Source organism: Mytilus trossulus, chromosome 5, assembly GCF_036588685.1.
Source record: "Mytilus trossulus isolate FHL-02 chromosome 5, PNRI_Mtr1.1.1.hap1, whole genome shotgun sequence".
In the NCBI taxonomy this organism is placed as follows: Eukaryota; Metazoa; Mollusca; class Bivalvia; order Mytilida; family Mytilidae; genus Mytilus; species Mytilus trossulus.
Genome location: NC_086377.1, coordinates 65,992,648 through 66,014,350, shown reverse-complemented (window position 1 = coordinate 66,014,350; position 21,703 = coordinate 65,992,648). Strand labels below are relative to the sequence as shown.

At 30.8% G+C, this 21,703-nt stretch overlaps 1 long non-coding RNA gene across 2 annotated transcripts; it reads right to left on the bottom strand.

Moving 5' to 3' along the window:
* Positions 1–2,856: 2,856 nt before the first annotated feature.
* LOC134719087 (uncharacterized) lies at positions 2,857–21,495 on the bottom strand. Of its 2 annotated transcripts, XR_010107502.1 has the most exons (6): positions 20,413–21,495; positions 10,311–10,755; positions 6,258–6,781; positions 5,197–5,401; positions 4,610–4,681; positions 2,857–3,611 (listed from the first exon to the last, which is right to left on the bottom strand). It is a non-coding gene; the product is annotated as an uncharacterized LOC134719087 (long non-coding RNA). The 2 variants fall into 2 exon arrangements; XR_010107503.1 differs by lacking the exons at positions 10,311–10,755; positions 20,413–21,495 and having other exon boundaries at positions 6,258–6,942.
* Between the last annotated feature and the right edge of the window lie 208 nt (positions 21,496–21,703).

Here is a 21,703-nt window from a genome sequence, read left to right as displayed (position 1 = left end):
CAGTACTAACACGAAAACAAAATGTTACAACAACTGAATACTAAATAACATTCATTTATCATGAGTGGTTCTTCTTAAACTAAACTAAATGCAAAATGATATTTTAATTATTTATCTATCACGTTTAACATGATTAAATGACTTTTAAAGCCTTTTATATATTATTATTGGTTCATCAAGATCTGATTCACACTGCATTTTATACAACATCTTGCACACTATTTCAAAATGTCTAAGACTATTAAAATAAAATTAAAACAAATATATACAACTGACCTGTTGAGTTAAAATGATGTTTCCCTTAGAAAAACGCAAATCAAAACTAATATAGCAATTGAGCAATCTATCATGAAACTGGAATTTTACACTTTGTCAAATAATTTGTCTGCTTAGTTAATAAATTGAAAAGAGTGACAAACATTAGATATTTCCCTCCAAATAGAAAACGCGACAAACATTTTTGTCAAGAGCCTTAATTCATACTCTAAATATAAGGTAACATAGAAAAACGGGTAAACTGTTAAGTATTCATATTTAAACTTCTTTTTTAACAGATCCCACCCTTTTTTAACGCCTAGATCTTACTTTTCCAGTTTTTTTTATCCTCTAAGTGTAGCATCCCTTTCGTCCTCGCCCACTTAATCTTAATTGGACAACAACTCTAAAGATGATCAACCGAGAAACCTGACAAACCTGAGTCAAAGCGGTAGTCCAAATGATTGTGAATCTTCTTTCAATTTTCAACCCATTAGTTAATTTTGAATCAACTTAAATAGACTTTCAAATTATAGAATGATGTAGAAGGGTCTGGATGGAGAACAATTGGTGGAACGTGACGAAGGGCAAAACATATGAAGAATAAGAGAAAAACAAGTCAAGAAAATAACAAATATAGAAAACAAGCCAAGAAAATAGCGAATAGAGAATAAAGGGTCGCTAAAATATAAAGAATATAAAATAGTTGGGGATGCTGATATATAAGGAATAGGGAATATAAGGCAAATTTATACAGAATAGAGAAATAACACTTAGAGAATCAAAGAAGATGTGGTTTGATTGCCAATGAGACTACTCTACACGAGAGACCAAATGAAACAGAAATTAAACAACAAACAGGCGGGAAGCTACTGGTAAGGGTCTAAGGTACTTGCTTGAAATTAACTAACAAAATATGTGCACGCGGCGTTAACTTGCGTTTAATTTATTTAATCCTTGGTCTGCACCCAACTGTATGTTGATAGACATTTTGTTGTTGTAAACACTAAATTGTTCATAGGGTAAAAAGGTAATGAACTGGAATCACCTAGAAAACATTCATTTATCTATCACGTTTAACATGATAAAATTATGTGAAATTAAATAAAAAAAAAAAAAAAAGTTCAAGCTTTATGTCAGAAGAGCGTAGTTCAGGAACGAACTGAAATACATATAGATTATGCAGCTCCTTTCCGAGATATTTTTTTTATCAAATATCCGGGAAAAGGCTTACTCGGACTTTTACCATATATTTGCATTGGTAATTTTTTAGTTTCAAATCGAAGGAAAATAAAAATAAATCAAGTTGTGCTTAAATTTTGATAAGTCATCTTTCCGGGAATATTCAAATCTTGAATGAAAATAAAATGTTATGGGGCTTAATACATTATTCTATATCGAAGAACAAAAACCAAGAAGTCCGAACATCTGATAAAAATTTCTAAACCTGACATAAGTACGTGCTAAAGGCTGTGCTTTTGTTTAGGTTTTTGAAGCTCAGTTTTCAGTTTTAATACTATGACTCCAGATTTTAGACAGATTACATGCTATTCTGTGGTTAGACATCCTGGTAGTAGGTTAAGCAGGAGTAGCAAGAAGAAGTTTACTGTTTTCCGATGATTTTATCGTGTATATAAAATATAAAACAGTTAATTTTCTCCTTACTATTTGCGGTTTGTAAGCTTAATGTTTCTATCAGTTGATCTTACTTTAACGAAAAAAACTCTACAGATATAGCAATTTTTTTTCCCCCATTGAATTTTTTTTTAAATTTGCATACATATACTATGCAATGGCCTCTATAAAAATTTGAGTTAAAAATAGTATGTCACCAGACTCGTTTCCATGGTAACGGTCGCCAAAGTTGGTATATCACGTGTATGCATAAATACATACCAGATGTAGAAACTCTGGATTTTTTTTAAGCCTTTGAAAGTATTTTGAAAGGTTTGTTTTACACTTATTACATAATTATTATTTATAATGGAAATAAAACACAAATAATGTCAGTTTTATTCATTTTAATTGATTTCGGCTCCAATTTCATCAACACTGCACCACAAAAAAAACACAGATTTTGTTAAAAACTTCTATTTTTCTTAAATTTCCAAAAAAATGGTCCAATGAATATTTTTTTAAATTTGACATAAGATGGTCATTACAATGAGCTTTGAAAAGAAATAAAAAAAAAATGGGTCACCAGACTATTTTTTGCCCCAAAAACGTTTTTTGTGACCCCTAACGAAACAGTGATCAACAGCAGTTTTTTGTATATCATTCATCATCGGTGACCAAATTTCACCAAAGTGTGACATATGTTGTCATATCCTTAGTTAAACTAACAAAGAATAATACAGTTTCCAAAGGCAATGAAATGAGAACATTGAGTTACAACCCAACAGACAATAGAAGATCAAATCCCATGATTTTAGAGCAACAACACATGGCTTCTATGTAAATGTAAACAAATACTATGATACATTATAATGCAGCTTGTTTTAGCATTACTGTGGTATTAATGAGCAAAATAAATTAGTCAGAATAGCAAAAATCACCAAATATTTTATTTTTTTTAAATTATCAATTCATAGATAACAGTCATACAAGTAAATGGATAAAAAGACTTTGTCACCTTTTCCTCAATAAATGATTTAAGTTGATGAAGCATAATGACAATACATTATATATTTCAGTTGTCATAGTAACGTAACCAAAAAATTCTGAAATTATAACTTTTTCAAAGGTTTTTCAACTTCCTTTATTTTGAATGCCTCAATAATCAAGCAAACATATAACTGTTATATTTACAAATATGTAAATAGTTTATTCCTCTGTTTCAGTCAAGTATTGATTGATAGTCATAGCATTATTAGAGTTCACTTTGTTCTCAGTCAAAATTGTCAATCCTTCCATATTGAATAGTACATGTTGCTCCCAGTCAGATATATCATATTACTATTAGTTGTCATAGTAACGTAACCAAAAAATTCTGAAATTATAACTTTTTCAAAGGTTTTTCAACTTCCTTTATTTTGAATGCCTCAATAATCAAGCAAACATATAACTGTTATATTTACAAATATGTAAATAGTTTATTCCTCTGTTTCAGTCAAGTATTGATTGATAGTCATAGCATTATTAGAGTTCACTTTGTTCTCAGTCAAAATTGTCAATCCTTCCATATTGAATAGTACATGTTGCTCCCAGTCAGATATATCATATTACTATTAGTGGCAATTCTTTTCTTTTGAAATCTTTGTTTTCTGGTTATCTGTTTCCCTCTCTAATTTCTTATTTATACTTTCCCAAACTCTCTGGGTAAACTTTCCTAGGGAATATTCTGATGCTGCATTTACCTGAAAATTTAATTTATTTATTTGTAATGAAAAGGTGTAATATATACAAATAAACTACTAAATCTATATATTATTTCAGTGAGTGCAAAATTAATCCAATCATGCATTACAACATCAATTTAAAAAGATTATATTATACCTGACTAACAAAGGTACATGTACTCCTTAAGGGGGCTCTTGGGTATAAATGATTTATAATATTATATATGGCCAGGTTTTTGAAGTGATTGCAATAATTAGGTCAGCTGATGGGTATGCATTTTATATTGCTTCTGCATATGATGGACATCCTTTTGAGTGGTTTTTGTTTTGTGTACAATGACACTTTGGAATGCAATAATTGACAATATATATGCTATAGGCAGCTTTATAGTGTCCAATGCAAATTCAAGGTCTACATGTATATTTAATAGGTGTGACCTTTACTGTCTACCTTAAATCAATACAGTTGAACTGTTCTTTTTGGTATAAATTTACATATATATGCAGCATGCGACCAAGTTTGTGATAAACATAAGTTATCTACATAACAAAGTTATCTTCATTGTCATAATTGTGGCACATAAGAACCAGTGACAGTCTTGATTATATACTTTGTATTTAAAATATAAAATACAGTACAAATCAATAGTGTAAAATGTGATCACTGTGACCTTCTTTTGTCTGGAGGCTGAGTTACTAACTGAGACTCTGAGAGTATATATAAGTTTGCATGATCTGACACCTTTTAAAAGCTGAGATATACATTTGTTGTATATGAAATTGGATTTTTAATGTTACCAAAGTCCGTGAAGTGGAAAATGTAGGTCAGTGACATCTGTGTACAAATTTACATGATCCTACATTTTATAGTTGAGTCGTCTAAATATATTGTCCAAAAAAAAAATTTTGTAAATGCCGGAAAAACACCGTTATCAGATTAAAAAGTCTCAAATGAAACCTAAGTTTTTTTTCTCAAAGGTAACTACATGTAATTATCCTAAAATGTATGTATTTACCATTCACAGCTATCCTTCATTTTTCTGAAAAACTGCTGCTAATAACCTGCTGTTAAATGATGACAATGAGACCTACAATTGATAACAAATATAACAAAAATTAAATAATCAAATTTATATAATATATATATAAATGAAAGTGCATGCAGTGTTCAAATACTATAGCTAAAACATATTACATTTAAAATTAACTGGAAACTCAGGCTGTTAACTATGAAATTTGTAATAATAGTATGTATAAAGGCTTTCAAAACCAAATAGGTTACCTTAAATTTGTTGAAATTATACATTAATCTGTTAATATAGATTTCATTTAATAAATAATTCTAGTTCAATATTTTTGTTGAAACAAATTCTGTCATGTTCTATACATGAAAGTCTTCAAGTATATATAACAATGCTTTACCACAAAATTGTTTTTGAAATATTGACCCTAAACTTGAAATTATTACCAAGATCTGTTAATTCACTTTTATGACTGCTTACATGCAAATATGAATATAATTATGGTCCTCATTATACTTTATATCTACTTATCAAAAAAAACTTTGAAATTACACATGTATATGACTAAAGGTTTTAATTACCTTCCAATTATTCATTAAATTAACCATGTTTAAAACTGTTTCTTCTTTTGAATTTATTTACAGGATTCTTTTGCAACTGCAAATATTTTCTTTCCAGTTTCATTCTCCTTTTTCTTTAAGTATGGCTGTGAATTCACAGAAAGTACATTCAATCCATTAAGGAAATTGTTGAAATGTGTGGCACAAATTCCTGCATGTATCATTCCTGAAAAATATGATATGAAATGTAAGTCTGCACATGTATTGGTTAATTAGACAAATTATAAACTATTCAGACTTGAGTTCATAATTTTATTTGGGATATTCAATTATTTTTTCAAGTTATATTATATTTATATAATATGATTGTGAATTAATGTTTATCTTTATTCTTATACATATGTAGATCACAGACTCATATTCATTTCTAATAATGTGGAATGAGGGTGGGTGCCCCCTTCTTAATTTTCTTTTTTGCTTTCATAGATTATCCTGCATACACATCATTCTAGGTGTTTTTAAATGATTACATATGTAAGGTATGACTATCAGACCACTTGGTCTCTGATCACATGCAAAAGATGACTTAATATGAAAATTCTGATTATAAAATAAAGAAAACTAATAATATTTTAAGTTTGTAAAACTATTATTTTTGTGAATGAATCATTGTGACTGCATTTGTTTACTTTTTCAATTCTAATTTTATTTATGGTTATATAATTGCTATCAAATAAGTGTTTACAAATTAATCCTCCCTTTTTGAATGAGAAACTAAAAAGCCCCTTATGTATAGATGTATTTGTGTTCATTGCCAAAATGATAAATAACTTCCAGGGGCAAAATTCCAGAAAAATTACTAAGTTCAGCTTCATAAAAAATTTGGGCAGCACTTCCCCTCAAAATAAACCTTTTTACCCTCAAACCACATAAACCCCAGACCATAATAGAGGGGAATTGAAGAAAGAAAAAGAGAGGTGTGGGGCAGGTTCATTTATTCAAGACATGAAACCATACACCTTCTCCACCCAGTAAAATGTTTAAAGAGAATATATAATAAAGAGAGAAAATTGAACTCTTACCATGTACAGCTTTTGAATTGATAACAAATTCACCAGTCCCATGTTTTCCCTCGTTTCTACACTGTTAAACGTGTATGATATGCAGGTTACATGCACTGCAGCTACAACGATATGCCATCATATGGTATGGACAAAATGCCCTCCTGGTTCAAGCTTTGAAGTTCGTATTTCCGTTCACAGACAGTATCCGCAGGGGATTTACCCTTAACGAACATATTCTGTGGTAGGTGATCAGCCAGAGCTAGCCGTCGACCTTCTTTCCAGGTTTCGTCATACGAAAGATCACTGTGATCGGATGCCGAATTTCTCCAACTTCCGAAAACTTATATCATATGACTTTATAAGTTGAGAATCGTTCAATACTGTGTGAACTTTCAGGCTGAAGCTATTCATATTCTTTATTTTAAAAGAACGCATGTATTTATCCTTTATGATAAACCTTCCTTTCTTCTGAGCGACGAGCTGTTACTTAGAAGTTGTTTACACACGTTGTCAACAGACGACATCGGAACTGTTACCGTGACCTAGATATACAGGCGATATATACTAAAATTTTTAACGGGTACCAGTTTTACATCAGTAAAACGTTGTTATCTCCCTTAGTGTCGGGAGCTACCTTAAAAGAATTATATGAAAAAAAGTTTCCTAAGCATATACAAGGGGTACAATCAAAATCACGTGATGGATATACACACACCGGAAGTAACAGTCGAGCAGACCGCTTGAAAGGTTAGTAGTCGTATTTACTTGTTTATATCAATAAAATTTAATAAATAAGGTAGTGCACCGAATGTCGGATACTATCTAATTTTGAAATACACAATTATCCTTGCTAGAAAGCGTGCAGTTAATGCTAACACTTCGACACAGTTCCAAAATTTCACCAGATAACACACACACCTCATTTTTTTATAACAAAATTTCTGAACAGTCAATGTTATGGGAGTTTTTAGCGGAAAAATAATGCATTTTTTGATTCATCATTTTTAATTTTTATTTAATCAATCAAAAAATTACGATAAATGGTCGTTTGACAGGAGAATAGCCGATTTTCACAAATGATACCACACACACCCCATTAATTTAACGGATAACACACACACACACAAACCGAAACTGAAGGTATGTACAAAGTTTCAAGCAAAGTCAAATGATGTATTTTACTACATTATACTAAAAACATAAGAACAATTTAATATAAGCCTTAACCTATATCACATTTTAATTGAACAGCAATCTCTCGGCTTTAGTTTTCTTATATGTCGCGTGGTGTATCTTACAAAACCTGATTAGAGGTCTTAAAAATTTATACAAGTGAACTCGGAATGGTGTTCTGTTCGACAAATCATTTTGCAGCTTTCACGACCTTAATGGTTTATCGAATGTTAGCACATACTTACATCTTCTCGTCCAATCAAATTGCTTGAATTTGCCTTCAAATTTTCATAGTACATACTTTTTCCGTGTACTAAGTAACTTCGCATGAATGACCACAAGGGTAAGATTTCATTGTATTGTAATCAAGATATTAGAACAAAAATTGCTACTGGCTATTTTAAAATAAATTCTGTGTTCCAAATTTAACTAAATAGTTTGTGATTAGTTTTCAAACAGATTTTTAACATCCTACTAATCAATCTTTTGATTTGAATTTTGTTTTGACAATTAAAAAAGGTTCTTTCATTAAAATGAAGAGTAATAATTATGGTGCTTTATACATTGATTAAAGTACAACTAAATCTTGAATTTGTAATCCTTTATCTTCCATGCAATTACTTTGTACACAAAAAGAGTCAACCATGAATCTTTTGAAGGGAAACTATTAATAAGGCAATTTGATATATTTAGTCATAAATTGGTCGATAATTGGTTGTTTTATGTCCAGTGACAAATATTTCATGCATGTAAACTATCCACTAGACTACCTATGGGTACGTACCAGGGGCAGATTCATGCATTTTTAAGAGGTGTTTCAACCAAAGATGTGGGAGGGGGAACCAACTGTTTGTACTCATTCAAAAGCATTTTCAAGATAGTTTTAGGTTTTATGTGAAATTAAAAAAAATGTTTTCAAGAATGTAAAGCTTTCCCTGCAATTTAAGAATTGCCTGCTCTTGATCAATTCATTTTGTCATCTTACCATGTAAATAAGTACATGTATAATAAAACAACGCTTTGAATCAATAAACATACTTACACCAGCAGCTACCTTCTTCACATTCTAAAGTCAAGGGCCTTTTGAAATCCCATTTTTACAATGATATTATAGTGAGTAGATTTACAAAACTACGTAAATGAGCTACATCCAGTCAGCCAAAACATATCAATAGACTAATTACAGGATAACTCAAGATGTAAATATGTGCTAAATTGGATATTGTATAGAAAGGTATATACTATGAAAATAAGAGCTTGGGGCAAAGACCCGCGCTCTAATTTTCATAGTATATACCTTTCTATACAATAACCGAGACTTAATCGAAGGGATTTAACGCATTTGTATAACGAAGGGCGAACAGGTTTGATTAACATACAGAACCGAAATCATCTCATTTGCATATCAATATAAATACATAAATTTCAGTTTTCCTACCGTAAAAGGGCTTTATAGCCAGTCATAGTCGTTAACTTCTCCCGTAGTAGTAACTCTTGCATGACACCAACGTATCTTAATACAGAAGCGATGAGAGATAAGTTTTTAAATAGATTATATCTATTGTTAGATTATTTATATTTTTCTTATATTCATTTTAAAAAAAATCAATTTTCTTTCTATTTATTTATAGAATATGTCGCATTTGTGCAAGCACTGTGGAAATTCTATGGAAAGCAAGAAAATGTGACATCATAATTAAATTTCGACCAATGAAGTACTGAGATCAAATGAACCACACGTTAATTAAATTTTGATAATCAATGGGTTGGGAAAGGGACAAATAAGGGATCATAAGCCGAAGAATTAGAGAAATTAAAATATACCACATGAAAAAAAGAGGTTTTATTTTCAAAATATTACAAATAATACAACTAATTATAGAAATACAAATGTCAACCTCTGTGATGTACCACAATGTATAGGACTGATCAATTTTGAAATATTATCAGTCCAAATCAGGAATACTTATTTTCTTTGACGGCAGAATTTTGGATTCATTAAGTCTTGCTTTTCCCCATCTCACACCCAGTGAACCTTTCATAATTGCATTTCTGTTGGTTGAAATATATTTCTCTTTTCTTTTCCCAGTCGCCCGACGCCTTTGTTGACTGTCAAAAAAGTAATCCCAGAAAGTATATATTGTTGTATTTGCGATTAGCTTAAACGATGTGTGTGTGTTATCCGTTGTTTTTTTCGGTGTGTGTGGTATCATTTTTGAAAATTGGATTTTCGACAATAAACTAAGCGTTTATCGTAAAAAATTTATTGTATAAATCAAAAGTAGCGGTGTTGAATTGAGACATGCATTTATTTTGCCAAACAAATCATAAAGAAAACAATTTTAAGAAATTTTGATTAAAAATATTCAAAGTGTGTGGTTATCCGTTGAAAAAATATTGAGTGTGTGTGTTATCCGTCGAAAATTTGGAACTGTGTCGAAGTGTTTGCAATAACTGCACGCTTTCTAGCAAAAACAATTGTGTATTTTAAAACTACATACTATCCGACATTCGGTGTGCCAACTTATTAATCAAAATTTAATTGATATAAACAAGAAAATGCAACAACTAACCTTTCAAGCGGCGAGTTCGACTGTAACTTCCGGTGTGTGTATATCCATCACGTGATTTTGATTGTACCCCTTGATATAGCTGATTATAAGTAATTATATCACATCTCTTTGTGGACGCAATTCTGACATATGTTTTTTTTTTCTTTTGACTCCTCAAATTTTTACCAACTAATGGTTCTTAATCCACCAATTGCATTTAAAATCGGTTTTTTTTCGTTTCACAAAGAACACAGCGCAGATATCTGAGTGAAAGTTTATTTTACTCAATCTTTAGCATTTCTCATATCTCATATAATGATGGATTGTGAATACTGTATTACAATACCTTTTAATACATTCTGCTTTTCCCTGTATTTGCAAAGATTGTCCTTGCTTGTCTAGAGCATTTCATTCCCTACTCTTTATGCCATATAAAACAGAAATGTCCAAAGATATATCAGTATTTACGTAGATGTACAAAGCTATATCAGTCAGTGTTTATGCTGGCACTTTCGTGGAACTTGACATGCTAAAGGTTCTTTTTCTTTAGGATTTTGAAGCTCAATTTTCAGTTGTATGATAGGATACATACTCTTATGTTGTTAAACGTCCTTGTAGTAGGTCAAGTAGGAGTAACCAGAAGTGTTTTTCTGTTTTCCGATAATTTATCGTGTATATAAAATATTAAACAGTCAATGTTCTCCTTAAAGTTTGCCTATTGTTAGCTCAATGTTACATCTTCCCGTTGCTTTAACTTTAACACAACGAAGAAAAACTCCAGACTGAAAACTCTGTAATTAGAAAGATGTTTATTAAAAAAAATGTCCTATTCATAGAGCTTTTTATACGCATTTCTTTCACATGTGGTGAATTAAGTTATTTGCATACATGTATGTTTTGGTATTCCTTTTTCCTCTACCGATTTCCCCCCGAGTAATGGTTATAAAACCCCCATGGCGTTAATATTTACACCCGTTTTGTATTCGTTTCAAAATAAAAGGAACACACCGCAGATATTTGCGTTCAAGTGTTTTTTATTCACTTCTTAAAAATTTAATAACATGAATAGTAAGTACTGTGTTTGCAAGGTTTTCCTTGTTTGTCTACAGAATATCATTTCTTACTATACTTTTTTTACCATAAAAAAAAACCAGAAAAATCTAGGGGTATATGTCTGTTTTAATGCTGAAATTTCCGTGGAATTTAGTTTTTAGAATTTAGCTCTCGTCTTAAAAGCATAATTTTCCTTTCTTTATCGACTAATTCTAGCCTCGATCATGTTTAACTAGAAATATTAATAAAATATTTCATCGAATAATTTCTTAATTTGTCTACATGTTTCAATTGTTGACTGTCCCTCTGGTATCTGTCATCCCTCTTTTAAGAATGTCCCATATGTTTATACTAAACATATTTTAATTCAAATGCATGCTTTAAGTGATAAAATGTCCAAATAGTTTTTTTTTATAATGTGCAATTTAATGTCGATCTACTTTGTTTGTAACACAAAAATAATCATTCTTTTGTTTGTTTATATCTACTAAAAATTACAAATTTTTAATCATTAAATTGAGGTCATATCAAATCTATGTGTACACAAAACAAATACTAAACTGTATAATCAAGTGTCCCAGATATTTGATACATTACCTTCCTGTTCAAATTCCTATCCGACTGTCGATATGTGCATGGTAAGAATTTTCTTATAATCTTATTGCATATTTATCTTACAAACCAAAATTCAAAATTACTAAACTCTTGTAACTGACCACGACCTATACATTAATGATAACATAAGAAATCAATGTGTCATTAAAATTAGAAAGTAAAAACATGATAAAAGTCACCGTGACTGAAAACAAAAGAATCGGATAATTCACCCTCTTTGGGCAATTATTGTTCATTCTGACATTGTGTAAATAATATCTCCCCTTAGTCTTTTTTTTTCTTAAATATCTGCAGCACATATACTATAAAATAACGGCTTCCGTCATTGAAAAGAGCAAAACTGTTATATATTATAAAATATTCTAGTTTAATTAAAGATGTGTCCTCTGGAAATTACCAAACTCAACTATTATTTATTTATTTTTATGATATTAATGTTTACTTGCTCAAACCAGTATATGAAAATTCCTTCTGAACACTATAATTAAATGCACCGGCCTTTGATAACTTAAACACAAATGAATGATTTTAAATGTTTTCAAAAAATAATTTGGTGTAGATATTATTTGCAGTGTTGTTAGCGAAAATGATTCATAGTGTTACCACAATGTTAAAGAAAAGAGTCACGGTACGGGCTTGAACAATGATCAAAACTTATACCAAACAGCTGTAAAAAGTCTTCGAAATAACAAATTTAAAACAATTCAAACGAGAAAACTAACGGCCTGATTTATGTAAAATAAATTAACGTATTACAAATATAATATACAGCAATAAAAAAGCAACAACGACTGAATTACAGACTTCTGACTAGGGATGAGCACAAACAAAATGTTTAGCGGTTCAAAACATTAGCGGGTAACCTTCATCTTATCACAATAGGAGAGTGAGAGAGACATCTGGTTTATTAGAATGTTAACATGCAAAGGCGTAGAACTTTGTTGATGATTTTTCATATATACATGTTCCGTAGAATTGTGAATTAACATTGCATATCCGTACGTTTCAACCTTTAATAATCATGATAATACCCGTATTAGTGTATATCATTTATGCAAACAATTTTATGTAAAGCTTTTCAGATTTATTTGAGAGTTTCCCTATATATTTCAGATATTGAAAATGCAGTAATGGCCTCATCAGTCAAACTCTTTTGTACAATTTGCTATGATGATGGCATATCCAACAGAGCAGTCACCTGGTGCACAGAATGCGAGGTTTTGTTTTGTGAAAACTGCGAAAAAACTCACAAGTCAAGAAAGAACCATAAAACCATGTCACCTGAAGATTACCAAAACTTACCTACATTCATGCAAGAAAAAAGCAGTCAGTGCAAAGACCACAAGAAGAAATTTGAACTTTATTGTTCTTTCCATGCCAGTCTATGCTGTGTACAGTGCATCACCGATGAACACCAGAAATGTCAAGACCTCAAACCCTTGACTGATATCCTAAAGCAAGTAAAATCATCTGCCTCAGTTCAACTTTTTCAAAAAGATTTACAGGATGTGAAGGAAAACTTAGATAAAGCCAGAAGATACCTCGAAACCAGGATCATAACCATCAATAATCAGAAAACAAAGACCGTTGAGGAAATCCTATCTATGAGGAAGTCGATCAACGATTACTTAAACAAATTAGAGCAAGAGATACTTAATGACTTAGAATCCAAACATTCAAATCTGAAACTAGACATGGCTGACATTGTGCAGCAAATAGAACAGCGAACCAGTCAGATAAACCACATGCAGAGCCAATTTACCAAAATAACGCAATACGCAACAGACCTACAGATGTATATTGGTCTAAGAGAAATTGAGAAAACTACATCAGAAATGGCAAAGTATATAGGCGATTTAGAAAGAGGAGACCACTTCCTTGAAAAGAATCTAGACGTTAACATTTCATCTGCTCTTCAATTAATTTTCAACGATGTCAAGTCCTTTGGGGATATCGCTATAAATACCACCTCTTCAACCCTCCAAATAAAGGCTGGAAGAAAAGATCAAGCCCAGTATTTAATCTCAAAAGTTCCTGAAATTGAAGATATAAAGCCATCCTTGCTGAAACGACTTAAGATACACAAGGATATGAATACTTTATGTATATTGGCCTGTCGTATATTGCCTGATGGTAAATTTATAATACTTGATTACTTCAATAACCAACTGCTGCTGTTAAGTAATGATGGCATCTTCATAAGAAAAGTATTTACATTCACATCCACCCCATACGATTCCTGCTTTGTCCGAAATAATACAGTAGCTGTTTCATTAGGAGAAGTCAAACAAACAACACTAGTAGATATAGAAAAAAATAGAATTATTCAAACCATCAAACTTTCTCATGGTTGTTTTGGAGTAGCAAGTGATGGCGAAACTTTGGTCATCAGTAGTAGAAACTGGCGGTGTACAAGAATTAATCTAATTGACATGTCTTATACAGTCTTAGAAGGAATGGAAAAAGTGGGCTATATCTCAATTTTCCAAGGAAATATCTATGGTATCAAGTACTGTGACAACAAAGTGTGTTGCTTTACAAGTATAGGTGAACCTCTGTGGACATGTCACCACCAGGACATTGACCAACCATTAGGAATAACATTAGACAACAATGGCTTTGTTTATATAGTTTCTCTGGGAAAGAACAGTATCGTGGTAGTATCACCAGGTGGTAAAACCTGTAAGACCATACTGTCAGCGGCTGACGGAATCAACCATCCATATGGAATAGACATCAACAGAAAAACAGGAATTATGATAGTGTCTAGTTATGTTAATGTAGATATCAAAAAGCATAAAACAGCTTTTGTTTATCAAATTTAAAATTTTAGATATAGCTATAAAATACATTAAAACCAGGATCAGTACCATCCATAATTAGATAACAAAAGTCGTTGAAGAAATCCGGGTGATTTAATCAGAAGACAGGACGTGGCTGTGTAATAAGGGAAATCAAGCAAGGCAAATTCAACCAAAGGAAAAAGCTAGTTCACAATATTTATAAATAGACTGCTGCAATTTGCAATTTCGGAATCTTACACCTTCGTGCTAACTTCATTATTCGTACCACAAAATGAAAATAACCAATTAAATCACAGATGGGTAATGAAGCGTGCCTGAAAGTCCTGAATTAGCAGTTAGTTTCTGTATCAACAATACCATTGATCACCTAACAAGCAAACTTTATTTGTTTATAGATATAAGAAGATGTGGTATGAGTTCCAATGAGACAACACTCTCTCCAAGTCACGATGTGTAAAAAAGATAACATTAAAACAGGCCTTCAACACGGAGACTTGGCTCAAACCGAACAGTGCGCTATGAAGGGTTATACAAACTTAAAGTGTAAAGCAATTCAAACAGGAAAAGGAAAACAAATTGAATGACGCACAAACTCTAAAATTACCTCTGACATCCGCTATTCGTGTGACTGAGTTTTGACATCTGTCAAAGGGCTATTTTTAAAATCAAATTCGTCCAATATAAATCTGCTACTCTTTATTCTTCTCATGTACCTTTGAAACAAAGGAGTATGTCCGGTTAGGGCTGGATTGAATTCCGGACACTTTTTAAACATTTAAGTGTCTACTTGGTAAAAGCAATTAACCTTTGTAAAAGATTTAAACTAATTTAGTCGTAAAAGACGCTCATATTCAAGCATAATATGAAAAATAGGCCATGATATGTCACTTTTCATATATTTTTAGTCAAACATGAATGTGGCCGTATCCGTGTTCATCCTCAACTTTATATATCATGTATTATCATCAAATACAACTTACATTCAAATATTGTGAATGAACACGAATGCGGCCACGTCTATTTGAGTGTAAACCGTCTAAAAATTAACTCAAATGCCCAAATTGTGTAGATTTCTGTGATTTATTCCGACTTAATGATGCTAGTACCCGATACATGTGCATTGTTTTGTCAAAAACACCCCATATTTTTGAAACAGAAGTATTCTACTTTGCAATAAATAGCCAAACGTTTACTTTTTTACAGTTTTGTCAAACTGCTATATTTTGGGCCAAAAAGGGGTCTTACTGAATATATTCCCATCTGCACAATTTAAAATTAAGAAGAAAATTATTTTACAAAATTGTTTAATATGACATATGTGTTTTTTTATATTGGATATAAAGTGATTTTTCCCCCCAAATAATATCCTTACGAATTTTAACTTACTGTAAAATTTGTGGTGCGTTGATTATGTAAGCAGGTTTATAGTATATTCTTTATAGTAGGACTCGAACAATTAACCAAATCTCCACAGCTTCGTGTAAGACTTTCTTTTCAAAACAACATTAAACATAATTCATTTGATGGCTTTCCATGTTCTACTTTCTCATTTTCACATTTCGATATATTGACCTACTTTGCCAGGACCTGAGAAATTTACACGATAATTTATATCCTATTTTTTATTTAAACATTTCAAAGAATCTAAATATGGTACTACCTTACCGACGAAAAATTAAGATAAAGAATCAACGCCACGATTATCGTTGGAAAACACAGAATAACGCCGTTACCATTTGACATGCAATATCGGACAGCCGCATTGTAAAACCAGTATTTCTATTTCTATATATTTGAAATGTCATGTATGTGTAAACATAAAATTTTGAGTTATTTAAATTATTTTCAATAAATTACAAAGAATTCTTTAGTTATAATTGAAGAATAAAAAAAAATGTAATTCTATTTTTGTAAAAGCGTTGACTCAAAGACATTTTCCATATTTCTTATCAGGATGATTTTTTTTGTAAAATTCAGGACGAAATGTTTTCTTTGTGCTTTATTGATAATTCTCTATAAAGAAACAAAAAAGCCACACATTTAACTATGATGCATAATGTAAGGAATGAAATATATTATAACTTATCTCTAGTAAACGTCAAGAGTCGATGCAAATAAATAGAATTTCCTTTTTGTTATATTAGAACAATATGTATCTTGTCAGGTAAGTCTCAGATGTTATCCTAAAAATTAATTTGAATACAACAAAAAATGTCAAAATTGTTGCTGTTTTTTAATGACACAATGTCAATTTAATTTGTTTGTTACACACAAATAACGGTTCTTTAAAGTGTGCTTACTTCTTGTATCTGCTGAAACGTACATATATTTAATCAATATATTTTATTTCATTTTTGTGTACACATAATTTATAATTAACTTAGAGAAAAGTATTAAATGTTTCTACATAAGTGTCCCGGATGTTGAAAAACTTCCCTGTGCGACTTCTTTTCTGTCAGCATGTACATGATACGAATTTTTCAATGATAAAATTGCTCATTATTGTTTTGTCTCGAAATTCATAATTGATTAAACCGTCCTTGATAACAACATAACATTTATGATAAAATAAGAAAATAGTATTTCATTAAAACCGAAAATAGAAACATGATCAATTTCTTCGTGACTGAAAACCCATTAATCACATGATTTTCTTAGTTATTTTTGCTCATTCTGACACATTACAACTATGTAGATTATATCTCTTCTGGGTCTCTTGTTTTATTTTATTTTAATATCTACATTACGGAGAATATAAAGAAGGATGTGATGGCACAAGTGCTTTCGTGATTAAAAAATAGCAGAACTGTTGAGTATTCATAAGTGTCCTTTGGAAATATAACAAACTCAATACGTTTTTATTCCACGAGCATGAGAGATGTAGCATAGCCAGGATAATCAATTATTCTTTACTGTAAATAAATTTAATTATTTGGCATTTAATAAGGGGTCGAACACTCCTATAACAGTAAAAAAAGCAATTGTAAAACATAAAAAAAAATATAATTTCCAACGTACTAATGAACACTGTTGAACACTACATCTTTAACCTTTTTTTTGTAACGTTTTCATTTCCAGCATTTGCTGAGAAATATCTTTCTTTCTAAAGTCCAGTCTCTTTGTCATGAGACTATGAGTAACACAGAACCAACATCGGAAACATTAAAATAAGTAAACATTAAAAAAATGTAATTGATACGGACTTTCATAGGTAACGCCTGCCTCATATAACATGTTATCTATGCACGATTTAATGCTGTTTTTATTTTTTTTTGTAAAAAACACTTTCTTTTTTTTTAAGGGGGGGGGGGGGGATTTACAAATACCAGTTACAGTGTTGATTCTCAATTTTGAAAGAAAAAAAATCATAGTTGACTAAAAATAATTGTTCAGAGAACAACTAAGGCTCATTCCACATTATTGACGATAAGCTACTTTAAGCTTTTTGCGTCCAATCATGTGTATCTTCATACTGATTCAATCAATAAATGTTTCCAAATATTTTTGCCCGTAATACATTGCCAGGGAGATGATTGTCAACTTCCGGTAAACAATGTCACTTCCGGTCTCATATCACAGCTGTATTTACACTGATTCCAAAATGTTTCTATAAACATTTGGCTTATATGGAGCTATTAAATACTTCCGGTTTGGTAAATTTCACCCCCGCTCTAAAATTATAGGCTTATGTATGCTTTTTTAAAAAAAAATTTAGTTTATATAAACTCTTCTTTGAAAGAAGTGCAACAATAGATATTTCCAGTTTACTCCAGGTCACTTCCGGTTGATATAACTCAAGCTCACATAATAACCAACAGTTTACAAAAGATCATATGGCTTTATTATGTACCCAGTTGGAGTAATGATCAATTAACCTTCAATTGATCATGAATCATTTCAGGTCCAATAACTCTTTTAAGATGTCATTGGATTTTTCAGACCAAACGTATCCTATTTTCTTCACAACTATGCAACCATTTTGAACTAGTTCTTTTATATATATATATATCTTAAAAAGTGACAAAGGAGATATTTGAACAAGGAAGACAAAAAAAATTGACAATGACCTAGTTTTTTATCTTTGGACGAAGGACCTCAAATCAACTGACCTTATATATCTATTACCTATGATTTACCAGTTACAAATGCATATCACGTATTTCAAATGCATTTGATGAAATAATTCTCATATGGATCTTTCGTGTCACTTTCGTAAAAACTGGAAAAAAATCCTGAGGATTTCTTAGGCAATTTGGTAAAATAAATTCTTGGTTACGCAGGAGATCTCACCACAAAGAAAATAGAATTTGGGGAGTTAAATCTTACGACAAAATGTCTTTGAATAAACGTTTTTTTTTTCTATTTCTAATTCAATTTGTGCTATGTTTACATTGACCCAAGTGTAAAATGTAATTGTATGTTGACTATCAATAGGAAGTTTAATTTGTTTGTAATTGATTGATTGATTGCTTAACGTCCAGTGGCAAATATTTCAAAAATGTTCAGGACAAAATAGTTTGTGTGTGTCCTATAAGTGCGGTGACAGAAGTGTAAAATCTCCCCAAATAACACACGGCTAAAAATAGTCTAAACTTAAAGACATATATGTCTTGTTTAGTGTTTGCCCTGTCGTCGGAATTTCGTACGGTCACTTTTTTCTATTAGAGAGTTTCAACCCCCCTTTTTCAAAATGAAACATTTTGTATTTTTGCCTACATTTTATTAAATAGTTTTTCCTGAAGCTATTTCTATATGTCAAAATATTCTATTCAGTATTTTATTTTCTTCTAATCTATTAAATTTGCGAAGTTTGGACTGTTTGAAATTGAGGTAATTTTAATTACAAATTCAGACACAAACTTTAGTTTCATCTTCATATTAGTAATACAAATTATCTCTATTGCAATCATATCACATCTTCTTTTTTTATATGTAATACATTTGGAATTTGTGGTACGTTGCAAGGGGGAAAAAGGGGGAATATAGTTACAAAACCTATAATGTAATAGATATCAACCAGAGTTAAATACACAACAACAGATAATATTATGGAAGCAGTAATAATTGTGAAAAAAAAACAAAAGCAGCGAGTAGTTTATTGAAAAAAACCTGAAGTATGCGCAAATTCAATTTGAGGTCATATTTGACTGTAGTGTTTTGTTGCTTTGGTTTGATACCTCACGTAATATCACAGTTTAAAAAATAATTTTCAACTATTGTCCTGCATGACACTTGATTTTTAACCTAATATTGAAATTTTTCATAAGGTTAAGGTGCTCTAAACATTTATAGGTTGAAAACTTGATTTTTGAAGTTTTGTTTATAAAACGTCGTTTAAGGATTTGTTTTGATAAAAAAAATTCAATGATTAAGGTTTTTGTATAATAAAAACCATGAATAAAGCCAAAACAGTATCATTTGTATTTAGGTAGAGTTTAGAAATAGAAAAAAATGTCAAAATTGAAACCCTCCCTTATTTTCACAGATTTTTACATATGACCTTTGACCTCAATTTAAGAAAGTTGTGACCATATCAAGTACTGACGACAGGCATAATGTTATAGCACAAGGTTTCTTCTTTCCAATGATATATTATATAGATGTGTGTTCGGTCGGGAGATTAAATTTTAAAAAATCTGCCTTCAGTCACCGCACTATATGGAGAAATCTCTATAAAGAAAGGAAAGCAAACCACACATTTAACTATGATGTTTAATGTTATGACTAAAAATAATTATGACTAATCTGCTACAATCACTAAGAGTCGATGCATACAGATATTTCCCTATTTATAATATTAGAGATACATGTCTCCCATAATCATACTAAAACTTATTTAAATTCAATACGTGTTTAATACATGAAAAATGCTCAAACTGTTTTGTTTATGCACAAAAAGCCAATTTAATTTGTTTGAACATAAATAACAGTTCTTGAAAGTTTGTTTACCATTTTTGTCTGCTGAAAAGTACATACCTTTAATAAATACGTTTAAGTTCATGTGTGTGCACACAAAACAAAACAATTAACTAAGAGACAAGTACTTGAATGTTTCTACATAAGTGACCTAGATATTGAACAATAACTTCCCTGTGTGACTTTCTTGTTGTCAGCATGTTTATGGTAATAATTTGTAGATAATATAATTGCTCATTAATAATACAACGCAAAATTAAACTAAATACGGCAACCGTGCTTCTTTATAGCTCAACTTTGTCTTGAAATCAGTGTCCTTTTCGATTCTCCTTGTATTTCCCACCTGGATCACATACTACAATTAAATACTGGTGACTAAATACATGTAAAACAATAATTCGCTTCTAGCAGCCAGTACGGTTCAAGTTTATTTGCAAGTGAATTATTCGACCTCTTTGAACCCGTATTCATGTGACCTTCATTCAGCATTTTTATGATTTTACTTGTTTTAACTCTTTACTATGGCATGTACTATCTAAATCTGTTGTGTTTGGTTTTTTTCTCATAAAAACACAAAGTTGCAGATTTGAGAGTTAAAGAATGTGGTAGTCCTGTCTTCAGGTAGTTCCAATATTCAACGAAGACTGTTTATAGCTAATATTTGCACAAAATCCTTTTATACATTCTTATCCTAAAGATTTTCCCTTTGTTAACATAGTTGTTTCATATATGTCTGCAGAATGTCATATCCTTCCTGTCATAGAATTTTTAGTTTGTATCCTAATATGTCAAAAGGATAACTTTGTTGTTACGTGGACATAAATATATCTGTCATTTTTATGTTGCCAGTTCAGCGGAAGCTTTCTTGTTTAATGAATTCTTGTATTTTTTGCTGCTTCAGTCAAAAAGTAAATTTATCCTTTGTGTATCAATTAGTTTTAGATCCAAACAAGTATACATTTTGTAACATGAATTTAACTTTCATTGAAAAAAAAATTCGTCTGCCTATAGAACAGACAATAATAGGAATTATTATTCACCATTTTTTCCCCTCGTAGGACATTTAGCATATAATTAATATCATTATACACATATGCTCTGTAATCTAGACAATAGATATGACACAAATTATGAATTACAAAACAAAAAGGAAAGAAAAGAAAAGAAGCAAACACAACAAAATAAATAAAACATATTATATTTCAATTATTAATTCGTAAACATTGACTCATGTGCAAAATGTAAAAATATATTGACTTCTAAATAAACAGGAAGTTTATTTTGTTTGTGCCCTACGGATAAATCACTACGAGGAAACAAAAAACCCAAACATTTAACTATGATGTATAAA